The sequence below is a fragment of the Polypterus senegalus genome, chromosome 6, assembly GCF_016835505.1.
Source record: "Polypterus senegalus isolate Bchr_013 chromosome 6, ASM1683550v1, whole genome shotgun sequence".
Classification (NCBI taxonomy): Eukaryota; Metazoa; Chordata; class Cladistia; order Polypteriformes; family Polypteridae; genus Polypterus; species Polypterus senegalus.
This window is the reverse complement of record NC_053159.1, coordinates 94,124,101-94,139,145: the sequence shown is the minus strand read 5'-3', so window position 1 is coordinate 94,139,145 and position 15,045 is coordinate 94,124,101.

Sequence of the window (15,045 nt, the reverse complement as noted above, 5' to 3'; positions counted from 1 at the left end):
GTCCACAAGGTATTTTCCCAAAAGTCTTGGCAATCATTGAGATGTTTCTTAGCAAAATTGAGACGAGCCCTAATGTTCTTTTGCTTAACAGTGGTTTGCATCTTGGAAATCTGCCATGCAGGCCGTTTTTGCCCAGTCTCTTTCTTATGATGGAGTTGTGAACACTGACCTTAATTGAGGCAAGTGAGGCCTGCAGTTCTTTAGACGTTGTCCTGGGGTCTTTTGTGACCTCTCGGATGAGTCGTCTCTGCGCTCTTGGGGTAATTTTGATCGGCCGGCCACTCCTGGGAAGGTTCACCACTGTTCCATGTTTTTGCCATTTGCGGATAATGGCTCTCACTGTGGTTCGCTGGAGTCCCAAAGCTTTAGAAATGGCTTTATAACCTTTACCAGACTGACAGATCTCAATTACTTCTGTTCTCATTTGTTCCTGAATTTCTTTGGATCTTGGCATGATGTCTAGCTTTTGAGGTGCTTTTGGTCTACTTCTCTGTGTCAGGCAGCTCCTATTTAAGTGATTTCTTGATTGAAACAGGTGTGGCAGTAATCAGGCCTGGGGGTGGCTACGGAAATTGAACTCAGGTGTGATACACCACAGTTAGGTTATTTTTTAAACAAGGGGGGCAATTACTTTTTCACACAGGGCCATGTAGGTTTGGATTTTTTTTCTCCCTAAATAATAAAAACCATCATTTAAAAACTGCATTTTGTGTTTACTTGTGTTATATTTGACTAATGGTTAATGTGTAACAAACATGCAAAAGAATAAGAAATCAGGAAGGGGCAAATAGTTTTTCACACCACTGTAAATCGCCTTTAAGCTCAGCTTTCTGTGAAAAGACAATGGCAAAAGCACAGGGGAAAACAGAAGATTTCATCGAATACCAAGTGGAGGCAAGGAAAAACGTACAATTTGTTGGTTTAAACAGTGGTATAAACAACAAAAGGAAGTTGATCTAATGACATACAGTGTTGGAGAAACTCGAAAGTTCAAGTTCACAAAGTCGCACAGTGCCCAAAATAAAAAAAAGTTGTCAGATATCAAAGTCGCTGTGAAAAGGCGAGTTGTAGCCCACCGTCTGAGTGTCATACGGAAGCTTATTAGGGTACAGAGAAAAGAAAAAAAAAATAGGCACACAAATTAAGCACAGAACTTTAATCTCAAAATTTCCATTTTATTCACATAGTTTACTTTGTCATTAAAGTAGAACATCATAAATTTCATCTTAAGATCTTTAAATTTACTAGTTTCTCAAATCCCATCGTAACTAAAGTAGCACGTTAAATGCTTTGCTTTGTATTTGATCTTCTATGTGCTCTGTGTGTGAATCACTACGTGATTCTTAAACAGGCTTTCTCTTCCTCCAACAGGACACAGAATCCATTACATTAGTGATATTAAAGCTTTCTGAATAATTTAAACAATGAGATCTATACTTGTTATCATTTTCGTGATGATAGGAATTAAAGCATGTATTAAACATGAGAACACGGTGGCGCAGTGATAATGACAAGCTGGCGTCTCGTCCAGAGATTGTTCGTGCCTCCCGCAAGATGCTTGCTGTGCCGTGCGTGACCTTCGATGTAATAATTTATTGCAGCAGTACTGTCTCTTTCAAACATACTAACCCCCAATTCCCGTTCTTCCTTTTCCTTATCCAAGTAACCAATCGTCACACGATCAGCTCTGTAAATTTTTAAGGAACATTGAAATATCTTCATAGTACATGTTTAATTATTCTATTCATCTATCCTTTCAGTGTCACGCCAGTCCCAGCAAGAATACGACACGAGGCAGGAACAATCCCTGAATAGGACACCAGATCGCATGTTTAATTATTAACAATTATTAGATTATTTAAATAATGTTATCTGTATAATGTAATAAGCATATTTTGCTGCATTTCGTCTTAAAAATTATATCGTCATCGTATGTAAATACATGCTTTATAAAGTGGCTCAAGTTGTGCAATATTGTAACTGTAGTGCAAGTTTACAGTGAGGTAATTGTACTTATAAGTACAAACAGTTCAACAAGAAGGTGCAGTGAGAGTTACAACACTAAAGCAGCTATAGTATTTGGAATAGTTTGGCTATTCCGTGGACCATTATATTCTTACAAGTTAATTACAATCAGATACCTTAAACTAATAAACAATATGCGATTAATTTCAGTGTATTTATAAAGCCACGTCAGGGATGTGGATCTAAAAAAGAAAGGGAAACCACACAGGAACAGTAGCACTGCTTTGACGCTGGGTGTCACCAGTTTGCAAAACCAAGTGGAGAACTTGTGTACGCCAGGGATTGAGTTAGCATAAAAATGTGCGTGGCTTTACACCAAGTTTAGGTTTTATACATCGTGATTTGAGTTTGGAAACAGGAGTACACAACATTTTTGTGCGTACGCACCGTTTATACATGAGGCCCCAGGACCAGATAATGTTTATCCTTGAGTTCTTAAAGAGGTTAGCAAGAACATATATAAACCCAGGATAAACATTCTTATGAACGACTGGAAAATGGCAAATATTATCCCTTTATTTGAAAAGGGTGATCGGGATGATCCAAATAGCTATAGGCCAGTAAGCTGGACGTGCATCACTGGAAAATAAATGGAAGGAACTACAGATAAGATTGAGCAACACATGTCAAGTACAGGCTGAACAGTCAGCATGGGTTCAGAAGTGGGAGGTCACGTTTTACCAACATGCTGGAATTTTATGAGGAAGCATCAAAAGGATATCATCAAAGTGAAGTATATGATATTTATGTAGACTTCCAGAAAGGATTTGATAAGGTGCCACATGAGAGGTTGGGCGTCAAACTAAGAAGTTGGAGTTTAGAGTGCGGTGTGCAGAATTAGGTCAGACACAGGAAGCATAGGGTTATGGTGCGAGAAACATTATCAGAATGGGCTGATGTTAAAAGAGCTGAACCTTTTCAGTTTAAGCAAAAGAAGATTAAGAGGAGACAAAATTGAAGTGTTTAAACTTATGAATAGTATTAGTACATTGGACTTTAGAGACTTTCAAAACTAGACAAGATTTTATTTTGGAAGAATTAAGTAGATAGGACCGGTAAGCGTTGTTGGGCTGAATGGCCTTTTCTCATCTATAATGTTCTAATGACTGTTGTAGTTTTTGAAAGAGCGTGTGAGGTGGTACTAAAAATGGAGTAGATGTCTGCTTATTAATCACTCGGAAATGAGTGAATGTAAAGTAGTTCAAATATGAGAACGTACAGGAACACTAAGTCATTATGTAAGAATATGAAAAACAAGGAATCTTTGCAGATGAGGAGTCAAACAGACATAAAGGATAATACTGGTTTGATTGGAGCAGCATTTTGATGTATAAAGTCAAAACAGTCGAGGTAAGAGCTATTATAAACTGTATGTGTAGGCTTAGATAATGTTTTGAAATGGTGAGAGAAGCTAGTTGAGCAGGATTGATGACTTTAGATCTGAATGAAAGATAACCCAACAGTTTTGCAAAAACACAATAGCTGATTTGATCAACTGTGTTGTCAGTGAATATTTCACTCTGAGTAACCAACCAAACACTGCTTTGTTTTTGTTATCGCTAGTCTTGTCTACAGCAAAGCAAATGAGTAGGAGATGGTTTATGAAATGCAGTCTTAACTGTTGAAATTCATGTCAGTCCCTTGCCTTATTTCCTTTATTTTTCATACATTACATGTTAAGTAAATGGTCTGGAATCCACTAGTTCAGATCATTCTGTTTAAAGTGCCCAAAATTGGCTAAGTTTTTATTCATTGGAAATATTACAGATTGTAGTCACAAGTGAGCAGCAGATGTTACAGTCTGTCTGACTTTCCCCAGGGTTATAGTTCTGCTGCCAGGATAGGCTCTGGCCCACCACACCTCCAAAGTAAGCAGGTTGAAGAATTTAAATTTCTTAATCACACTGTGTGTAAAATACAGTAGTCCTCTCATCTTGGCTAAAAGTTTGGAGAGACTTAAAAACAAATCCTGCCCAACTATCCCGAGCTAGAAGCGTTAAATAAAATCATATCTCACAAGTGCCTTTCGTTTTTTATCAATGGTTTCTTACTGTGTGGACCTCACTCTATGCTTCTTACTTGTGCACAATTGTCTCCAGCAGAGGGCGCTTGCTCCCTGGGATTGTGTTCTTCCTTGCATGCAGGACACACTTGACTCTTATACTGTATATGTTAAGGGTGAAGCCCAAAAATGGGATAAACCTAGCATTACCTGCGTGAAGCTCACATTATCCAAAATACCTGGGTAAAGCCAGAATAAAATATGAGTTTCTAACTTTACCTGGGTAATCTTAGGTTTATCTACCCAGATGAAGCCGGATTTTAACAAAATGTTATTTCCAATTCCAGCTTTACCCAGGTAATGCTAGTTTTATCCAGTTTTCTGAATTTACCCATAACATGTGGAACAAAAAGATATATATGTTAGCGACAATGTGTGGAAAGCAGGTATCGTATAGAATGCCTGGGAAATCTATAGAATGCATGACATTTTTAGGCAAAGCATGAAATGTCTGTTACTTTAATACGCTATACACTTTCCCTAGGCATTGTATATAATACCTAGGCATTATACAGAACAATAACTACTATTTAGGCAAAGTGTGAAAAGTGAGTCATGAAAAGGCCTTTATTAAAAATACATATATGAAAATGAACAAAGAAATCCACAATACATTGTATAGGACTTTCTTACTGAAAAAAAAACTACTTGTTGCAATAAGGAAGGCTAGAATAGAATTTTGAATTGCCTTTAATTGTCTTTTTCACACAAGACCACTTCATGTTTTGACACTTGTTCTTTAATATACACCTAACAAAACCTTGACCCGCTTCTTGTGGACTGAGCAGTAGCAGCTGATCAAAGAGGTATTTCGTGATCAGGAACATTGGTCACTAGCATTTTATACTTTGCCAGTTTGCCTTTTGGCATTGCATAGAATGCCTAGGAAATGTTTGAAATTTTAAACATTTCATACTTTGAAGTCCCATTTTCGGGCATTCTGTAGATTTCCTAGGCATTCTACACAACGCCCAGTTTCACACATTGATGGTAACATATATATTTAACTTGCTTTAAAATGTAACTTTCACTCCCAATATACATCCATCCATCCATTATCCTAACTACAGGGTCACGGGGGTCTGCTGGAGCCAATCCCAGCCAACACAGGGCGCAAGGCAAAAAAACAAACCCCGGGCAGGGCGCGCACACACACTAGGGACAATTTAGAATCACCAATGCACCTAACCTGCATGTCTTTGGACTGTGGGAGGAAACGCACGCAGACACGAGGAGAACATGCAAACTCTACGCAGGGTGGACCCGGATCTCCTAACTGCAAGGCAGCAGCGCTACCCACTGCGCCACCGTGCCACCCTCCCTATATACAGTGCAGTATAATTATTTATACATGCATATCCAGGCCGATGAGAAGTCATTTTAGCAGTGCAATCATCATCCAGTTCTTCAATGGGGAATGCTGATGATTGTACGCCCAGTTTAGCAGAGTGTAAGGCGTCATTTTGTAGACAGCTTCTGGCTGATAGATGGTTCCTCTTCATTATAAATACTCAAACATTTTGCAAATTCAGTGAGCTTTTTATGAAACTCACCAGGTATGGATAACTACCATCTGAGCTATGTTATATAGGGACTGTGCCCTTCTAATACCCAAACAGCATCTTTTTGTTCCTATCTGTACACTGTGCTCCTGCTCTATTCACTCATGGCCTCTGCCTGAAAGTGATGAGTCAGGCCTGCTTTAATCAACCAAAATCCCTGCCTGAAAGAACTATCCCATGGACTCTAAATAGCATAGCAGACAGTGGCCCCTGGCCATATATTGATCATCACCAAACCGGGCACATCAGCACATTTAAGTATCCTGCCTGAATTGCCTCCACTTGTTTCTGTCCATCTCCCTGTCAGGTTCTTTCCATCAGCTGATTTAATAAAATAATGTGTTTGGAATGATGATGGCTAATCAATAGTGCCATCAGCAGTGTGTCTGTCAGCGGTGAGAACATCGACCAAGTTGAGAGGTTTACTTACCTCAGCAGTGACATTCATGTTTCCCGTGACTCTTCCTATGAAGTCAGCAGACAGATTGGGAGAACATATGAGGGTCGTGAGGTCACTGGAAAGGAGTGTGTGGGGCTCCTGATATCTTTGCTAAAGGACGAAGCCCTGAGTCCTGGTGGTCCCTGTTTTGCTGTATGGTTGGGAGACATGGGTACCATGAAGTGATCAGAGATGAAGACCAGACTCCTTCAGTACCGTGTCTTTTCAGAGAATCCTTGGGTGCTACTGGTTTAACTTTGTGTTGAATGAGCGATTTATCATGGAGTCCGGAATGAGGCACATTACTTACCTTGTGAGGGAGTGAGGGGGATTTGTCTCACAGGATCCTCATTGCTGAGGACCCGAACTGCTGGACCAGGCCAAGGGGACGCCCACTTAACACCTGGCTGCAGAAGATAGATAGTCATTTCTGGAGGCTGGGACTGGACCGTGTGTCTGCCTGGGAGGGTTGCCAACCAGGATTTCAAGCTTTGCTTACAACAGTACATGTACAAGTAATGAATTTCCCCTTGGGATTAATAAATCTATCTATCTCTGCATACTGATGAAATGGAAGAGTGAATTGAAAAAGGGTATTCAGTGTATTGTGTTATGTTTTTAAAATGAACTATGGAGCTCCAAGTGTTATTTGAATTTCTCTCTACTGCCCTTATTGCACAAGTTACATGGAGACAATTAACCAGCAGTAGACTCTGTGATTCACTGCCTAGAAGGCTGGGCTGACCAACCACTTCATCATATCCAACTCGTAACTGTGAAATACCTCTAAACCTCTGTCAGAATTTTCGGACTATTGTGATTTCTATTTCTAGTCAAAATGAATTAGAAAAAGTTGAACCAACATTCACATTTATTTTGCAAAGTCTTCATTTTATTTTCCTTCCAATTTCGAGTCCTAGACATTGTAATAGTTAGCAACAGATCCATTCCATAAAGGAAAGTAAAGAGAGAACACACAAGTTGACACACTTTCGAAAAGCATACATGCTGTATGTAAGCTGAGTATTCCAGGGGCTATTAGTAACCTAGCAAGCTCCCTTCCCAGACAGAACTATCTTACAAAATGCATGACAGATACATATATAGTGCGTGTATTCAGATGCACAGCATATATAAATACTGTATATGTATTTGCTTATATACTGGCTTCGCCCCCTGCTCACTTCACTCGCCAACTCCTTCCCCCCGGCCAGCGCTATGCGTCATTGTGAAGAGTGGGGCTGAACGCACCCTAAGGAGACGCCGCCTCTCCTCCATAACCCCTCTTAAATGGTGATATTATGGGAAACAAATACATTTTTTTTTACCTCCTCTTTGCTTGATCAGCTGCTGGCTTCCTGCTGCTGCCATGCTTCGTGACCTGCATTTCGTGCGGCGCTTTAAATGTTTAAAAGCCTGTACAACACCTGTCCTTTTGTCTTGTCCCTCTTGTCCCCCAGACACCCTCAAACACTATGTAATCTCTTTTTGCTGTTCTGTTATTTCACTGAGTAATATTTTCTGTTTGTTTGCGCTAATGCAATTTTTACTCTCATTTTTTTGAGACTTTCGAATTTTCCTACTTCCATTATCTCTAATCCTGTGGTGGGCTGGTGCCCTGCCTTGTACTCTGTGTTGGCTTGGATTGGCTCTTGCAGACCCCTGTGCCCCGGTAGTTAGGATATCGTGGGTTGCATGGATGGATTATCTCTAACTTGCTCTGCATGTGTATCACAGGACTTTCTTCCAAAAGTATCATGTGACTTGTCCGTCTCGTTAAATGTGAAAGTGTCTCTCTGTCTCTCTTCAAAAGATCTCTCTTCGAAAGATCACGTCTTGTCACAAGTTTTTTTTTATAATAGAGAGCTATCTATTATAAAAAAAATCTTGGGACTAGACGAGACATGACTTTCTCAGAGAGACACTTTCACGTTCCGCAGGATGAAACTTTGTGCCAAGAGATCTAACCATGCCCAGGGCCGGAAATAAAAGACAAAGAGTAGATGACAAAGTAGAATGTGTTAAAGAATTCAAAAACGTTGGTGTGATATACCTGCAGAGCAGGTTAAAGATAATGGATGTACGAAAATTTGAAAGTCTCAAAAATATGATAGTAAAGGTTGCATTAGCACAAACATTATTACTCAGTGAAATAACGCCACAGTGAAAAGAGATTGAATATATTGTTTGGATTTAAACTTTAAATCAGAGACTTGTAGAGCGTCTAATTCATGTTGCCATTAGGGAAAAGTAGTGTTTCTTCCCAATGAAGAAGCGTATCCGTGAGAATGAAAAGATTTGTTGTTTGGTGAAAGTGAAATTCACATACGCTGTCATGCTTGGGCCACAGAGTTGCACAGATACACAGGAGATTTTAGAGACAGAGACATTATTCAAACACTTCAAACAAACATAAGTCTCTTTCAGGAGTGAATCGAGCTCCATGTGTAGTCGGAGGGGACTGTTCTGTCTCTCAATTAAAAGAATAGAAAATCTTCCTCTTCATAGGGGCGCACCTCGGGAGCGGGACCCCCAACAGGAGCAGAGGATGTCTGGGAGAGAAGAGAGACAAGGCAGTGAGACAAAAGGACAGCTGCTGTACAGGCTTTTAAATGTTCAAAGCGCCGCACAAGATACAGATCACTCAGCATGGCAGCAGCAACCCAGCAGCTGATCAAGCAAAGAGGAGGTAAAAAAAAAATGTATTTGTTTCCCATTGTATCACCGTTTAAGAGGGGGTTTCGGAGGAGCGACTGTGTCTCCTTGGGGTCCTTAACTCATTCTCTGTTTCCTGTTTACTTAAAAAGCTGAGATTTGCCAGTACAGTATTGCACATCTAGGGCAGTAGGCATCCACTAAGAAAGGATATTTCGATATATCCTTATTTAGAAGTAAAACCCTGCTACAAAATAAAAAGACTAACAAAATACCACAAAGTCACAAAAATGCCTTTAATGATTTGATTGAAATTTTGTGATGTTATAGAAAATTAAAATTAGTTGGTCTGTTTTTTTAATTTGCTGATATTTATTAATATGATCTGTGCTGTGCTGACAAGGGGCTTTATGCAAAAGAAGGATGCAGTAGAAATTGATTGATGTTCCATATGTGAACAGCACCCCTAACCAATAGGGTGGATGGACGACTGAGGATGGCACAGTGTCCTGGAACAGAAAAAAAATATGTGATCATGTTTGGTGTGTACAGTCAGGTCTGAAACGCAAGGTGAAAGTACAGTGAAGGGCAAGGAAGGTGCAGAGCTCAATGGTGAGCAAGCACATTATAAACCTCTAGTGCTGGTGACAGGCGCTATAGCTGTGAACACTAGAAGTGAAATGGGAGGGAGATATATGTAGAGGGAGAAGTGATATCCTCAGGCCCAAGAGCAGTCTGTACGAACAGCAACTGTTTAAACCCATATGAGCTCCTCCACTGTAATATACACTCAAATCTACAGACTGAAAGGAGGCCAAAATCTTTTACATTTACATCCGCATCTGCTTATTTTGGGATGCCCCACACCCTCCACTCACCAAAATTCTTTACATATACATTTGCTTCTAGGGACTTTAAAAAAGGGACCACATGGAAATGTTGAGATACACAAGAAGAAATACTTGAGTGTGAGATGGAAACAAGTGAAAATCGTAAGCATGTGATGTTTATAATAATAACATTATACACTCAAATTTCACATTATTCCTACTGATTACCCATTTCAATTCAAAAGAATACATATTCCTGCAAATTGCATTTTGAAATGACTATCAACAAAAGCCAAGTCACTAGGAAATGCAGAAATTGATCTAATGAGGGAATGTTTTGCTATTGTGCAGTTGTATATAGCATGTTGAAGAGTAGGCAGTTCCAGTGACCTAATATTATTTCTTATTTGGCTGACACCTTTAACCAGGGTAACATACAACATTTGAGACACAATTAGTTTCATTTCTTTTGGTCAAATAGTATCAATAGCAGGATCTGCCTAGTTCCAAAGCCTTAATCACACCACAAAGTCTGCCAATAATATTAGCCCTTGGTTAAAATATATATATATATATATATATATATATATATATATATATATATATATATATATATATATATATATATATATATATATATATATATATATATATATATATATATATATATATTGTAATAGTATACAACGGGAGTGCACCATATAAAAATGAGAATGAATATGTAATATGATCCCTAATTCTTTGCAAAGCAAGCTAAGCAATATTCAAAATAATGTCTGATGATACTACTGTTCTTGATATCTTTGATTTATATAAAAGGTACTATATACAGTAATGCTTGATTAGACTTATTGATTGTTGTGTGCAACACTTAGACAGCGTTAAAGTTATGAAAAGCACTATATAATGTACAGTATTAATTGTAATATTACTTAAGATTATTAGCACATTTCTTTTTGACATTTCTCAGAGCAAAAGGAATTATACAATATAAACACTGATGCTCACATGGATTCTGATTTCATGGCCTGTTATTTTGTGCAGAGCCGTACGATTAGAACGTAAAGTATAGTAAAATAATTCATCCTTAAGTATAGAAACAATTCAAGTTTTTTTGCCTTTTATTCTACCTGTGTAACAACTTTTCTCTATTCTTGTGTGGACTGTTTGCTTGAATTTTCCCTCAACCTTTTTAAAACTAACCTTTTTGGACTGAGAGATTTCTTTTGGGGCAGCATGGTGGCACAGTAGGTAGTGCTACTGCCTCGCAGTTAGGAGACCCGGGTTCACTTTCTGGGTCCTCCCTGCGTGGAGTTTGCATGTTCTCCCCGTGTCTGCGTGGGTTTCCTCCAGGTAGTCCGGTTTCCTCCCACAGTCCAAAGACATGCAGGTTAGGTGCATTGGTGATCCTGAATTGTCCCTAGTGTGTGCTTGGTGAATGGGTGTGTGTGCCCTGCATTGGACTGGCACCCTGCCCAGGGTTTGTTTCCTGCTTTGCACCCAGTGTTAGCTGGGATTGGCTCCAGCAGACCTCCGTGACCTTGTAGCTAGGATATAGCGGGATGGATAATGGATGGATTTCTTTTGGCATGCGTCTGTCACATCATTGATCCTGCTTTATTTACCATCAACTACACTAAAATTTTGAAACCGTGCGCATCCTGGGTAATATAAAAAACATTATATAGAATAATGTATTATTATTTGTCCTTGATTATTTGCCCTACGTTTGATTTTACAGCATATAATGCCTGATTATTTTAAACTGCCAAGCACCAATTAAAATAATTTTCTGTTTATTCCTTTGGCTTTTTGCTCTGGTCACAAGCCCATGGAATAAAATGCAACATGGCCACTCTCTGTATTTAAATCAATAGGCGCTTTGATAAGAAAAACTAAAAAAACAATTTAACCTCATGTAATTACTTGTCTTACTGTTTTCAACTATTTACTGTCTTCACCAAGTTTGTTTTTAGGCAATTCCAATGGGGCATAATGGAAAAATGTCCATCCAATCATTTTCTAAAGGACTTACCAAGTTCAGGGTTGCAGCAAGCCAGGGCTTATCTTGGCAGAACTGGTCCTGAGCCAAACCTGGAAGGATGCCTGTTCATCTCTCGCACACACACACACACACATCAGGCCAGTTTACACTCACCTGACACACATGTCTTTGGAGTGTCTGAGGAAAATCCATACACAGGTAGAACATTCAAACTCTACGTAAATAGTACCTCTGCCTGAAATTTGAAGGGAGAGATTTGCCCTGGTGCCACAATTCCTCAATATATATTTTAAATACAGATGAGTTAAGGAGAGAAACTATTTGTAAGACTGGTGGATTAAAATTATGACTGCATAGAAAAGAGGAGAAATATTACACTCCCTGCCTAACTCACATTAAGTTCAGTAAAGCCATGTTGTGTGTTATTCTTCTGATATATTGGTGTTAGCAGTGGGATGCCAATCTATAGAAGCAGCACTGCATGATAAAGTTAACATTGCATGACTGGTGATGTGACTTCTTCATCCTATAGCGAAGTATACTGGTGGTAGCATTGGGAAGCTACTGGAACACTGTTGGAGTTAGGCAGGCTTAATAGTGGAATTTCTTCTCTACAAATGTTGACGAAAAAGAAAGTCATGGTTACGTTTAGGAAGAGAGGCACATGCAGCAACAAGGTACATACTACACATAAGAATGGACACCAGTATGTATATGTATGTCTAAATCATAATTATAAAGAAAATGTATTTGTTGTATCTGTCAAGGGATTTGAGGGCATAGCTGCCTGTTTGCCTGCATGTTACAGGGACATAAGTAAGTTGATAGCTAACACATAACTAAATGCAATAGTTCATTAAATTTAAAGTGTCATTTTTATTTTATTGTCGAGAAAGGTATTGGCCCACCAATGTCAAGCTCACACCTTCACAGTTATTCTCATTAACATTTGGCTTTTCTCTCCCTTGAAGTAATTTTTTATGTCAATTCTTTCTTAAGCAAATCCCTTCCATTATGTTGTCTTTCTGACATGTTCTAATACTGTATGTCCACTCTTTAATAACTTGCAGGTTATGATTATTCGTTGCTCCTGATATAACATTATGCATCACTACTGGAAACTTCAGCTTTGCAGGTCTATTTTAATATTTCCTAGGACTGTTACCCTGGAGCTCAAGTGTATTTTCCTTATCACTGTCGATCTTGTTCATAGATGTATTTTGCATTTCTTTAGAATAATGCTGGCTGCCTATCTGAGTGAATTGTCTGACACTCTAAACAAACCGTCTCTACAAACAAAAGCCCCAGGGTCCTGACACCCCGAGAAGCTCCTAAGCTATTTTGCCTGGAGTGGAACAACAAGGTGCAAAGTTTGTGTCTCCGTGGCTATGCTGTCACACAGGGGTGGAGGCCTCGCATCTTTCAGAATTCAAACATCCTTTCCCTAGAAAGCCCTGCAATTCTTTGTATTATTATTACTGGGCTTTAAGGAAATTGTTTTTTGCACCCAGGACCTACTTAAATTAATCAATCTGCTAATTTACATTCATGACTCCATTTTGCTTCCATAGAGATGTCCCTTATTTTATCATTTCCAAATCAAAACATCATCAAAAGAGAAGAACCTTCTGGTCCAAAATCAGACAAATAATAAAAATATGTACACCTGACCTTAGAGAGACGGTCTGTCACTTTTTGGAAATTGTTTCTCCTTAGCTCTTCTTATGTTATTATTTAGATTACAGAGTTGATTGTGAGTTTTCTTTTCTTGGTCATGAAGGCTTCTGTTACCCGTTGAACCTACTATAGCAAAACACAAGACAAAACAAAACAAAACATGGATCAGGATACACAGGTCTTAACAATCTTCCATTCATATTCATTTCCATCGTAATCCATTTTAGGACTACAGGGGCTGGTGTCTTCCCAGTGGCGTAGCATGGGTGTCAGCCGCCCGGGGCGGAGGAGAATTTGGCCGCCCCCTTATTTAGGTATTTTCAATTTAAAAGACTAAAATATACAGTAATTCTTTGCCACCCCCTAAAAGTGCCGCCCCCACTACGCTATGCCACTGTGTCTTCTTTGGCAGCACTGAGTGTGAGATAGAGATCGACTATGACGGGGTCCACTAACACAGGGCCACTTCAGGGTGTCCACTCAGCATAATCTATGTGTCTTTGGGTGTGGGTGGAAAAGAAGAGAAAGACCAATGCAGAAACCGGGAGAACATTCAAAGTTCACTCAGACAGTGTATGGGCCAGGACCTAGGAATCAGTTTAAATTTATACAAAGGGAGCTGAGGTTGAGCGATTTCAGGTTGATGGCAGACTCTAAATTGACCCCCTGTGACTCAATCCGCCCAGGTTTGTTTTGCACCAAAGTTTGTATGGAGTTCAATCAAATGAAAGCCAATACAGAAATGAAAGCACTTGTCATTTTCATGTTTAAATTTAACTAATCACAATACTTCAAATAAAAAAATGACCTGTTCACTTTTGTGGACTTTAAAGCTTACTTTCAGCTGTTGACAAAGAACATGGAAACATGAGCCCTTCAGTTTGTTCCTTTTATAACCTGAAGTAAAACAATAGCACATCATAGCACGATCTGTGGAGTACAAGTCCAAGGAGGTTATGCTCAACCTTTATAATGCACTGGTGAGGCCTCATCTTGAGTACTGTGTGCAGTTTTGGTCTCTTAGGCTACAAAAAGGACATAGCAGCACTAGAAAAGGTCCAGAGAAGAGCGACTAGGCTGATTCCAGGACTACAGGGGTTGAATTATGAGGAAAGATTAAAAGAGCTGAGCCTATACAGTTTAAGCAAAAGAAGATTAAGAGGTGACATGATTGAAGTGTTTTAAATTATGAAGGGAATTAGTACAGTGGATCGAGACTTGTATTTTAAAATGAGTTCATCAAGAACACGGGGACACAGTTGGAAACTTGTTAAGGGTAAATTTCGCACAAACATTAGGAAGTTTTTCTTTACACAAAGAACGATAGACACTTGGAATAAGCTACCAAGTAGTGTGGTTGACAGTAAGACGTTAGGGACTTTCAAAACTCGACTTGATGTTTTCTTGGAGGAAACAAGTGGATAGGACTGGCGAGCTTTGTTGGGCTGAATGGCCTGTTCTCGTCTAGATTGTTCTAATAAATTCTAATAAATTACTACACATCCAGATTACAGTTACAGTAGTTAGAAGTTTAAATGCATATAAACGTAATGCTGTTGATTTTGCTGTGCAGTAAGTATGATTAACACTTTGTGTTTTCTTTCTTATACAAATTGACAATGCAAAAACATATTTTTGCAAAAATAAACTTTCTTTAAGGAATGATTTTCCTACAACACAGGAGATAATTTCCATAAAAAAACATTTAATTATGAAGGAAAGAAGAACTGTAACCAGATATGATTGGGTTTTACAGTACAGTAACCTGGACTAAGCTGGCTCACAACATT